Source organism: Anomaloglossus baeobatrachus, chromosome 5, assembly GCF_048569485.1.
Source record: "Anomaloglossus baeobatrachus isolate aAnoBae1 chromosome 5, aAnoBae1.hap1, whole genome shotgun sequence".
NCBI classification, from domain to species: Eukaryota; Metazoa; Chordata; class Amphibia; order Anura; family Aromobatidae; genus Anomaloglossus; species Anomaloglossus baeobatrachus.
Genome location: NC_134357.1, coordinates 217,925,833 through 217,938,249, shown reverse-complemented (window position 1 = coordinate 217,938,249; position 12,417 = coordinate 217,925,833).

Here is a 12,417-nt window from a genome sequence, read left to right as displayed (position 1 = left end):
ACATCTCTCAGGTTTGTCCCCCTGAAGTCTCTCAAGTGCTAACCTCAAATCGGGCGAAATAGCGTAGAGAACCACACCTTCATTCAGGATGTTAAAGGGTTCCACAACATCAAGAGAATCAGCAAAGAAACTCATAGAGAAAGCATTGGCTTTAATATTCTTGGTGTCCAGAAGAAAAGAGACCACAAAATTGAAACGTGTAAAAAATAGAGCCCACCTAGCCTGCCTAGGATTCAGTCTCTTGGCAGATTCATGATAGGTAAGATTCTTATGATCAGTGAGCACCACAATTTGATGTCTCGCCCCTCCAGCCAGTGTCTCCATTCCTCAAAGGCCCACTTCATTGCCAATAATTCTCGATTACGCACATCATAATTTCGTTAGGATGGAGAAAACGTCCGAGAGAAGAAGGCACAAGGCTTCAGCTTGGAAGTACTAGCATCTCTTTGAGACAAAACTGCACCTGCTCTAATCTCTGAGGCACCTATCTCTACTTGAATCGGAAGAGAAACATCATGTTGCTGCAAGACTGGGGCAGAAGTGACCCTCTTTTAAGCTCCTGGAAGGCCATAATTGCCTCTGAAGTCCAATTCTTAACATCAGCTCCTTTTTTGGTCAAATCAGTTAAAGGCTTAACCACACTAGGGAAATTGCCTATAAATTTACGGTAGAAATTGGCAAAGTTCAAAATTTTTTAAAGGGATTTCAAAGAGGTTGGCTGAACCCAGTCATGAATGGCCTGAACCTTGACCAAATCCATTTCAATAGAAACTGGGGACAAAATAAACCCCCAAAAGGAAATTTTCTGCACACCAAGGAGACATTTTGATCCCTTAATGTACAATGAATTTTCCTTAAGTATCTTAAAAACTTTCCGAACCTGCTGAACATGAGCATCCCAATCATCAGAAAAAAATCAAAATATCATCCAAATAGACAATCAGAACTTTGCCAATTAGGTCCCGAAAAATATCATTCATAAATGACTGAAAGACGGAGGAGGCATTAGTGAGCCCAAAAGGCATCACTAGGTACTAAAAATGCCCTTCAGGGTTATTAAAGGCCATTTTCTATTCATCACCCTCCTTAATTCAAATGAGATTGTACGCTCCCCTAAGATCAAGTTTCGTAAACCACTTAGCTCCCTTTACTTTGGAAAACGGGTCTGACATCAATGGTAATGGAAACTGATATTTAACAGTGATTTTATTAAGGAGACGGTAGTCAATACAAGGTCTCAATGACCCATCCTTCTTGGAAACAAAGAATAAAACGGCACCCATAGGTGATGAAGATGGTCGAATATGACCTTTTTCCAATGACTCTTTAATCATGTTCGGGAACAGATAGATTGAAGATCCGTCCCTTAGGAAATTTCCAACCTGGCACTAATTCAATGGCACAATCACACTCCCTGGGGGTTGTCAAAGAATCAGAACCAGTCTCATTAAACACGTCATGAAAATCTGACAAATATTCAGGTACATCATGTGGCGGAGGGGAAATAGACAACGCAGAAAGATCATTATGCACACCTTGACAACCCAAACTAAACACAGACAAGGATCTCCAATCTAGAACTGGATTATGGGTTTGCAAGCAAGGGAATCCCAGTACTAAAATATCAAGCAAGTTGTGTAATACTAAAAATTTACAATCCTCCTGATAAACTGGCACAACCTTCATGGTTACCTGGATCCAAAACTGGGGTTTATTTTCAGCTAGGGGAATAGCATCAATGTCCCAAAAAGGAATAGGAGTTTGTAAAGGTACCATAGGAAAACCACAATTCTTAGCAAACCCAAAATCCATCACGTTCAGGGCGGGTCCTGAATCAAGACAGGCCATAGCCGAAAACAAGGATAAAGAGCAAATCAAAGAGACGGACAAAAGAAATTTAGGTTGCACAGTCCCCACAGCAAAAGAACAAGCAAATCTTTTTTCCCATTTAGGGCAGACAGAAATAGTTTGAGACGTGTCACCACAATAGAAACACAAGTTATTTTTCCATCTAAAACCCTGCTGCTCAGCATTAGAGAGGACTCTCACACTGCTTAGGCTCTGAAGACTGTTCCGCAAGCAATACATCAGTACGCATCGTTTTGCGCTCGTGTAAATGCCTATCAATCTGAATGGCTAAAGTCATAGAGGCATCAAGACAGGAAGGGATAGGAAATCCCATCATAACATCCTTCACTGCATCCGTGAGACCCTTACGAAAAAGTGCCGCAAGTGGATCATCATTACATTTGGTAAGGACCACCCACTTTCTGAATTTCTGACAAAAAATTTCAGTGGAATCCTGACCTTGGATGAAAGCCAGCAAAGCGTTCTCTGCTTGATCAATAACATTGGGTTCATCATACAACAATCCCAGGGCCTGAAAAAAAGGAATCCACAGTAGCAAGATTCGGATCATCAGGAGCCAATGAATAGGCCCAGTCCTGAGGGTCACAACGCAACAAAGAGATGACAATCTTAACCTGCTGCATGGGGATCCCTGAGGATTTAGGTTTTAAGGCAGAAAACAATTTACATTTTTTTTTTAAAGTTCCGGAATTTAGACCTATCCCCCGAGAACAATTCAGGAACAGGAATTTTAGGTTCTAAAACAGGAGTCTGTCTAAGATAAGCTGATATTGCCTGAACCTTAGAGGAGAGATGCTCAACATGCTCAACCAACTGTTTAGTATCCATGTCAACAGAAGATCTTCCACAGAACCCAAATAATATATTTATATATATATATATATATATATATATATATATATATATATATATATATATATATATATTAAAAAAAATATTTTCCTTTTTTTTGAGTACTTTTTTTTGTTGGCCAGTGATACTGTTGTGATCCAGTAACCGTGGAAGACTACAAAAAAATCCAATTAGTAGAAAAACACCAAGAAAAACAGGAGTAGTTGGAACCTGAGCTGACAGCGTTCCCCTAACTATCAGACCACACTAGAAGTAGTTGTGGAGCGTTCCTAAACACTTAGATGCCATGTAACAGCCGGAGAAACTAGCTACGCCTCAGAAATAGAAATGAGAAAATCTTACTTGCCTCAGAAAAGTCCCCAAAGGAATAGCCAGCCCCCGACATATAAAGATTATGGTGATATGCACCTATTCATAAAATAAAGAAGTTTTTTACCGGATCTGAGCTGGATTGTGCGGTTGTTTCATTCTCCCTATATTAGCTATTGAGGCTCCTTATCCTTTCAACATGCACCCAGGACCGGTGAGTGAAATGGGGTTTTTCATGAGATGTCCATTCCCCCAGGACTATTGTCAGGCTTGTTGCGGCGGTACGGAACCGTCTTTTCTTTTCTAACTCATTGTGGACTTTGTCTTCGGTAATTGCTGCACGCCTGTAAGACCTGCCTTTTTGTCCAATAATGAAATTAAAATGGAATATATGGATATTGAAAGCGGACTCAGCACTACTACATCAGGTGTTCAAGCGGGGAGAGCCGATGCAGGTACCTTTATTTCAGAGTGCAATACAAAAAAGGACACCAAAATTATGGGCACAAAATCTCTTGAATTCAAAATCAACACCTTTTCTGAAAGAGAAGTCTGGTTATTCTGCATCATTAAATCATTACATTCATATGTGAAAAGTGGCAGAGTCCCCAGGGGCTTGTGTGTCATAAAGACTTTATCCCATTTTCAATAAGTTCCAGAATTCACAAAGAAGTGGGAGAGGATACAATTGGATTGTTCAATGCAGCTGTTGCGGTTAGTGTTAAAACAAAATCAGAAGAAATATAATATCCTTAGTGCGGAACTGGACTCTCTCAAAAAGGACACTCGTTCAAGTGGATTACTGGCTTACTTTTATACAAAAGTTGGATAAAAAATTAATGTTGGTTCAAACAGATATTAAAAATAAAAAAGGGAAAAGTTTCTAAGGGACAAACGGGACTATGATCTAAATCAAATCTTCTGTTGGTTAAAAAGAAAAAAACAGGTATAATAAAAAACCCTATGCAAAACCCAAACGGCATGATGTAACAGGAAAGGGTTACTGGACTGGTCCACAGACTCTGAGTCCAGTGGCTCATATGAGCCACCACCAGGCACGGCTGCTGATATGGTTCTTCTTCCTGCTGCCCCTTTAGGAGGCGCACAAGGAGGGGGGCAGAAGGAGGAAGAGGGGCCCAGGGCCGCAAGAGGAAATTCGTCACATGGAGGCGGTAAATCAGCAGACTTATGTTAGAAAAATTGTGATGAAATTCTAAAGTTAACCATCTATACATTGTCAGAAAAAATGTGCTCAGTTTTGTCAAAAGGTTTCAATTTTTGTGTTTGCCTGAAATGTTTAATTTTGTTGATTTTAGGATTGATCTATTTAAAGCAGTAAGAAAAATACATCTGTTTAAACACTTTCGTTCTTCCTCGACCTGTATTCAGACAGTCCCTGAGGGACAAAAACCTTGCATACCTGCAGGTGCTTTTTTTGATTGTACCAGTGCAATTGATGAAAACTTGAGACGTGAATCTGAACTGTTGCTCAGTCTAACTGAGGTGAGGATAGTTCAAACTTAGTGCTTTCACAGAAACCAGTTGATATTCCTGCTTTCTCTGGTGGTATAAAATCCAATTTTTGTCCTCCAACCTCTCAAGGAAATGTAATCGATTTGTTCCAAAACCAGGTTTTAAAAGATATAGAGGCTTTAGTTTATCCAATACACTCGAAAAATTTTAACGATAAAGAATTTGCTGCTATATGTGTGATGTGGGGGTGGGAGGACGTGATTTTCCGCCAAGCTGACAAAGGCAGAAACGCAGTCCTCCTGACCCGAGATTATTACATCGAAGAGGCAAAAAGGCAATTAAATGATGTTGGCACTTATACACCGTTGTCCGCAGAGCCCACCTTTTTGTTCAAGCGACAATTAAAATTGTTCTTGGACAGGCAGGTGTAATCTGGGATGTTAACAAAAAGTCAGACAGAAAATATTTTTCCATCCTTTCCGAGAAGGGCGCATTGGTATTGGATTCCTAAAATCCATAAAAACAGAGAACATCCCCCTGGCCATCCCATAGTGTCGGGCATCGGCTCTTTAACAGAGCTTTTGTCCCGCTATGTAGACTCGCTGTTGCGCCCCATCTTAGCTAATATCCCATCATATGTGAAGGATAGTGGGGATTTTATCAGACACATCAGGGATTTTAAATCGCAGGAGGGCTTCAATTTGACATCTATAGATTTGGAAAGCCTATATCCCTCAGATGCAGGGTGTGGAGGCTGTAAATAAGGTTCTGCAGAACTGTGGAAAGATTCCAGTTTTTTGTAATTTTGTGGTTGAGGTACTTACTTTTATTTTGGCAAAAAATGCATTTTTGTTCTTAGATAAGTAGTACCTACAATGCGGGGGCACCGTGATGGGTACGCCCATCGCGTGTGCCCTCACCAATATTTTTCTTGGTATTTTTGAAAGCCGTTATGTTTTTTCTTTGCAGAACCTCTTTTTAAAACACATCAAATTGTATGTAAGATATGTGGATGACGTTTTCATTGTTTGGGATGACTCATCTGAGCTTTTTACTGACTTTGTAACATATCTAAATTCATCCAATACAATGAACATGTCATTCACGTATTCTTTTGGTGGTCCCTCTCTGAGTTTTCTTGATGTAGATATTTTTGTGAAGGAAGGACAAATATGCACAAAGGTTTTGAGAAAACTGACTGCCTCTAATTCCGTACTGCACTTTAAATGTGCTCATCCACATCATACCAAAGTGGCCTTGCTGTTTAATCAATTTTTAAGATTAAAATTAATTAATAATGAGGAGGACATATTCTGGCAGCAGGCAGAGGAATTAAAGGGAAGACTAAAAGAAAGAGGTTATCCTGAACTCTTAATTGAGAACTCGCTAAAAAAGGCTATTGCAAGTTCAGAATGTGACACACCTCATCTGGTAAAAAAGAATAAGTTAGCAAGCAAGACCTCTAGAAGGTTAGTTTTCAATTTCAAGTTGGCCCTCTGGATCACATAATAAAAAACACAATATACAAAAACTGTCACATTTTGCAGAATGACCCTGACTTAAAAGAAGTAACTTCAGAAAAACCTTTACTAACGTACCATAGAAACAATAATCTGAAAGATCTATTGGTAAAAAATAGATTAAAAAAATCCAAAAACCTGGTTAGGCAATGTATGTCCAATAGGTAACTTTAAATGTGGCAACTGCCGGTTTTGCAAGAACATTTAGTAGCTAACCCTGTAAAATTTGGCCCGTATTCACATTGAGTCAGGCATTTTATTTCCTGCAAGACAAAATTTGCAGTCTATGTAGTGGTGTGTCCTTGTGGCCACTTCTACATTGGAAACACTATACATCCGTGATATGTTCGTTTTAAAGAACACTATAATTCTATTTAGTCAAGTAAAGGTTCTCCCAGACTAATTGAACACATGCAAGAAAGTCATAATGCTAACCCAGATCTTTTGAGGTTTGCTGGACTCAAAGAGTTAATCTACCACTGCAGGGTGGCAATTTACATAAGCTACTGTTACCAGTTGAAGCAAAGCTTTTTATAAAGTTCAAAGCACAGGGCAATTTAGGTTTGAATGACCGCGATGATTTATCAGTGTTTTTGTAACCGTTTTTGTAACCATGTTTGAATTTGAGTCATCAATATTGTATGTATCCCAGGAGTTCTTTGTTCCTTTTTAATTATATGCACTTGTGATGTTTTTATTGGCGGAGATGAAGACCTGGTGTTCCTCTTAAGGGGGATGGTCTGTATTCACTGCTGTGGACCTGTGGAAGCGTGATTATACGCGAAACAGCTGTCGTCCTTGTAGGACCTGTACTCGGTCTTCACCCTGCGTAAAATGAAGACGTTTTTTATCAAATCTGAGCTGGATTGTGCGGTTGTTTCATTCTCCCTATATTGGCTTTTGAGGCTCTTTATCCTTTAAACACGCACCCAGGACCAGTGAGTGAAAAGGGGTTTCCCAGGACTATTGTCAGGCTGGTTGTGGCGATGCAGAACCGTCATTGCTTTTGGATGAAAAGGAAACTGATTGCGGTCAGTACAACACCCTGCAGAAAATACCAATCTCCTGATAGTAAAAATGGCCCTGGAGATCGAACAACATCACCCCCACTATATCAGGTACTCTTGTAAATAATGGGAGAACAAAATACCAAAAAGAATACAAAAATGCAAATAATCAAGTTCGACAGGGAGAATTTCCCTTTTCTTGCAGAAGAGCTAGCAAAGGGGGACCCCCCATGCTTACCAAACTAGAAAAGCAAATCTTAACCTGCAAGAAAACAGATTCCAAACAAAACAAAAAGAAAAACAAACACCCTAAAGTGTAAACCAGGAAGCAACGCAAAAGCTTGAAAACTTATCTGCAAAGGTCTTGCACAGGAAAACAGGGAAGGACTAAACTCCAAACCAGGTTCAGAGACTGAGGAAAATTCAACTATCACCGGCACCAGCAAGGCAAAAATAGCTCTCCTATATACACCAGGCTTGTCTGCAATAGGACTTCCTTAAAGGTAGGGTGTTGTGTTTTTTTATATTTGTATTAAAAATAGTGATTATGAAATCAAGTATTTTTAATACAAAATTAAAATCACTGCTTATTTAGTTTTTAGTTAATTCTAATTTACTGAAGCAGTGGGGGCTGCTATGCTGTATTTGCTGTGTGTAACAACAGTTACTCACTCCTTTATGGCAGCCCCTATGCATAGAGAACAGTGGTCGGGAGACGACCCATTTAGTAACGTTAGAGTAGGCATCTGCTGTGACCTGAGCTGTTCAGATCACAGGAGAGGGAGGAGATCGGCGCCATCATTGTGGAGTTCACAGCGTATGCTGTTTGCTCCACTTTACCCCTGTCATCCGCCGGGATGTGTGAGTACGGGACACCTCCCCTCCCCTACTCCCGCCGTTACCATCTCCAATGACACTCCCTCCCTCCGCTCTACCCAGCCCCTGCTACTGCTACCGCCGCCGCCACCCCTCTCCCCGCTGTTATCGTCTCCAATTAAATTACACCCCCTCCCTCTGCTCTACCCAGCCCCTGCTTGGCCCCCACTACTGCTGTCGCCGCCGCCCCGCCCCCCGCCATTACCATCTCCAATGACACTCCCTCCCTCCACTCTACCCAGCCCCCGCTCTGCTCCCCGCTGCCGCTGCTGTGTGTGTGTTTTTGTGTGCCTCTGCATGTGATTACTGGTGCCTCTTCCCCCACCACTGCCGCTGCTACCGTCTTCAAAAGCACACCTCGCTCCCCCACTTCCACCTGTCGGCCTGTGTGTGTACCGGTGATACTGTCTGCAGAGCTGTGTATCTAATCCTATCCTGAGATACTGTCTGCTGAGCTGTGTATCTAATCCTATCCTGTGTGATACTTAGAGATGAGCGAACAGGTCACGGTTCGGCTCGAGTTTGGTTCGCCGAACGGAGGTCGCGTTCGAGGTCGGTTTGGCGAACCGGTTCGGAGAACCGCTCGAACCCCATAGGAAACAATGGAAGGCAATCACAAACACATAAAAACACCTAGAAAACACCCTCAAAGGTGTCCAAAAGGTGACAAACAACTCACAACACAACACAACACAAACACATGGGAAAGTGACAAGAACAAATTCTCATGAGAAAACAAAACAGCGTTATGAGGAAAAAGAGGACGAGACACAGATATAGGCATGGCATGCCCTTCTAAAATCATGTAAAACACCGCAAGGTGACTCCAAGCAGAGTCTTCCTTTTTTCCAAAAAATGGGCCACACACACACCCCTTCAGTGGCAGCACTTGTGCCCCAGTTGTACACTTCACAGGTAGATTTGCATCAAGCACATTAAAAAATACGCCATCCTTAACCGTCCCCAGGATGACACCGGGGTAGGTAGCAAAGTCTTTGCTGAACCATGACTTGTTCATCTTGGCTCCTTTTTAAAAACACTGCAAGCAAGGGTTAATGACATCGATGTTCATTTGTAGATATTCCTGTATCATCCTCTCCAGCCGTTGACAATGTGTCAGACTTTTTGTCTCTTGTGGCCTTGCATTGGATGGTCTAAAAAAATTATGAAACGATTCAATAAAATTGCTGTCACCAGCACCAGATATGGTGTTGCTGGTACGGTTTGACTGATATTGACGAGACAGTTCCATGCTTGGCAAGTTACAACTGGGAGATTCAGTCCGTGCACCACTGGTGTTTGGTGGAAAAGCCGAGCTAAGATTGCGTAACAGGTTCTTCTGATACTCCTGCATACATGCGTCCCTTTCTATGGCTGGAATTATTTCGCCAAATTTGGATTTGTACCGGGGATCTAATAGTGTGGCAACCCAGTAGTCATGTTTACTTCTAATTCGGACAATACGAGGGTCATGTTGGAGGTAGTCCAGCAAGAATGCGCTCATGTGTCTTGCGCAGCCATGCGGACCAAGTCCACGCTGTGTTTGTGGCATAGAGGTGCTAACCATTCTTTCTTCCTCTGACATCTCCCCCCAACCTCTTTCAACTGAAATTTGACCAAGGTCTCCCTCATCCGCTGAGTCTTCCATGTCCATGGACAGTTCGTCCTCCATTTCTTCATGTTCTCCTGCACTTTCCTCAACATTCCGCCTGCTGCCATGCGTCCTTGTTGATCCCTGTCCCCCATGGTACCATGCCTGCCGCCTTGGTGATGATGAACGTCTGGACCTTGGTGATGTTGTTGTCCCTTGCGCATATGAATCCTCCTGTACTTCCTCACCTTCCTGTTGTCCCACCCCATGACTCCAAATAGTGTTTAGCGTGTGCTCCAGCATGTAAATGACTGGAATTGTCATGCTGATAATGGCATTGTCAGCGCTAAACATATTCGTCGCCATGTCGAAACTGTGCAGAAGGGTGCATAGGTCCTTGATCTGAGACCACTCCATCAGGGTGATCTGCCCCACCTCTGCATCTCGTTGGCCCAGGCTATACGTCATGACGTATTGCACCAGTGCTCGGCGGTGCTGCCACAGTCGCTGTAACATGTGGAGAGTAGAATTCCAGCGTGTCGGCACATCGCATTTCAGGCGATGAACCGGCAGGCCGAAAGACTTCTGAAGTGATGCAAGTTGCTCAGCTGTGGCGGTTGAGCGGCAGAAGTGAGCAGACAGTTTTCCTGCCCTGTTCAGAAGGCCATCTAGGCCAGGATAGTGTGTTAAAAATTGCTGGACAACAAGGTTCAACACGTGAGCCATACAAGGCACGTGTGTCACCTTGCCCTGGCGAAGGGCCGCACCCAGGTTTGCAGCATTGTCGCATACGGCTTTACCAGGCTGCAGGTTGAGTGGAGACAACCATTTACCAAACTCAGTCTCCAGAGCTGCCCACAACTCAGCCGTTGTGTGACTCTTATTTCCAAGACATTTCAACATAAAGACCGCCTGATGCCGTTGCGCTCTGCTGCCAGCATAGTAATGAGGGGTGCATGATTCCTTCTGCGCAGTTACAACGCTGGTGGCCTAACCAAGCAGGCTTGGGGTGGAGGTGGAGGACCCAGACAAGGTTAAGGAGGCAGAAGCAATGGCGGAACGTGGACAGACAGAGGATTGACGCACAAGTCGTGGGGATAGCAAGGCGTTTGCAGCAGACCCTTCACCATCTATCACTAAAGTTACCCAGTGCCCAGTCAGCGACATGTAACATCCCTGTACATGCTTACTGGTCCAAGTATCGGTGGTGAAATGCACCCGTTCACACACAGAGTTTCTCAAGGAAGTGGTGATGTTGTGTGTGACATGCTGGTGTAGCGCAGGCATACCTTTCTTAGAGAAGTAGTGGCGACTGGGCATCTGGTACTGGGGCACAGCGACAGACATAAGGTATCAAAAATCCTGTGTGTCCACCAGGCGGAAAGGCAGCATTTCGGTAGCCAAGAGCTTACAGAGGGATAAAGTCAACCTCTTAGCTTTGTCATGGGTCGCAGGAAATGGCCTTTTATTTGTTCACATCTGAGGGACAGAGATCTGGCTGCTGTGTGTAGATGGTGGTGAGTAGGGTGTCCCTGGGAAAATGCAGGTTTGTGAGTAAAGTGCAGGCGGAGACATGATGTTGCCTTAATCCAACGTTGGTGCTATCGATGTCTGAGAGAGCTGTACACACGCACTTGTTTTCCCTTCCAAACCAACTGACGACCTACCAAGTAAACTGCCTGTTGCGGTTACAGTGGTGGAAGGTGTGCGTGGAAAACCAGGTGTGACAGCTGTCCCCACAGTCCTAGAAGATGAAGAGCACGCGGATGCACTGGAAGGGGCAAGCGGTGGATGGTCCGCTCCGCTAGGCCGCATTGCAGCACGGTGAGCTTCCCACTGGGACATATGATATTTATTCATGTGACGATTCATGGAAGAAGTTGTCAAACTGCTGAGGTTTTTGCCTTTACTAACAGATTCCCGACAAATTTTACAGATCACATGATTTGGGCGATCTTTTGCAAGGTCAAAAAAGGACCAGGCTAGGCAAGGCTTAGAGGACATGCGACCTGCTTAGCCACCCCGACTAGTGCTCAGAGGCAGAGTGGTGGCTGAGGATGCAGTTGTAGACGTGCTACCAGTACTCCTCCTCTGTCCAGGAAGGTGCAAGGTAACTTCGTCGTCGGTTGCATCCTCCTCCACCGCCTCTGTTGACCTCCTCGAGTGCCTGACTGTGGGTTGACAGTAGGTGGGATCTAGAACTTCCTCATCAAGCGTTGTGTTTGCACTCCCCTCACCCTCAGACCTAGCCTCTTCCTGCCCTGACCGAATATTTAATTTGTCATCCCAAACTGGTATCTGTGTCTCATCATCATCAGTATGTTCCTCTTTGTCTATAACAACAGGTCTTACAGTTTGTGAATAAGGGTCAACATTATGCTCAGAAACTTGGTCATCACGGCCTGAATCTGAGTCACAAAGGTTCTGGGCATCACTGCAGACCATTTCCTGGTCTGTACTCACTGTAGCTTGGGAGCAGACCTCTGATTCCAAGGCTATAGTGTGACTGAACAGCTCTGCAGACTAAGACATCTCTGTTCCACCATACTGTGCAGGGCGGATGGAGACTTTAGAGCTGGGAGAAAGCAAGTGTGATTGGGATGACAACTCAGAGGACTGTTTTTTTTTGGATGCGGTAGTTGAGGTGGAGGAGAGGGCACTTGTTGGAGCACTTGAGATCCATTCAAGCATGTTCTTTTTTTGTGTATCATCTACCTTTCTTACAGTTGTTTGGGTCCGTAAAAAAGGGAGCACATCGGATTGTCCACGGAAAGTAGTAGACATCTTACATTTGCTGGAAGATGGCCTATCTTCAGCAGATGTTAATGTAGCTTTGCCACCTTCCCCACGGACAACAACTTTTTTTCCTTTTCCAACATGCCTGTTCCCCTTTCCAACAGCATCTGTCATTTTGCCACTC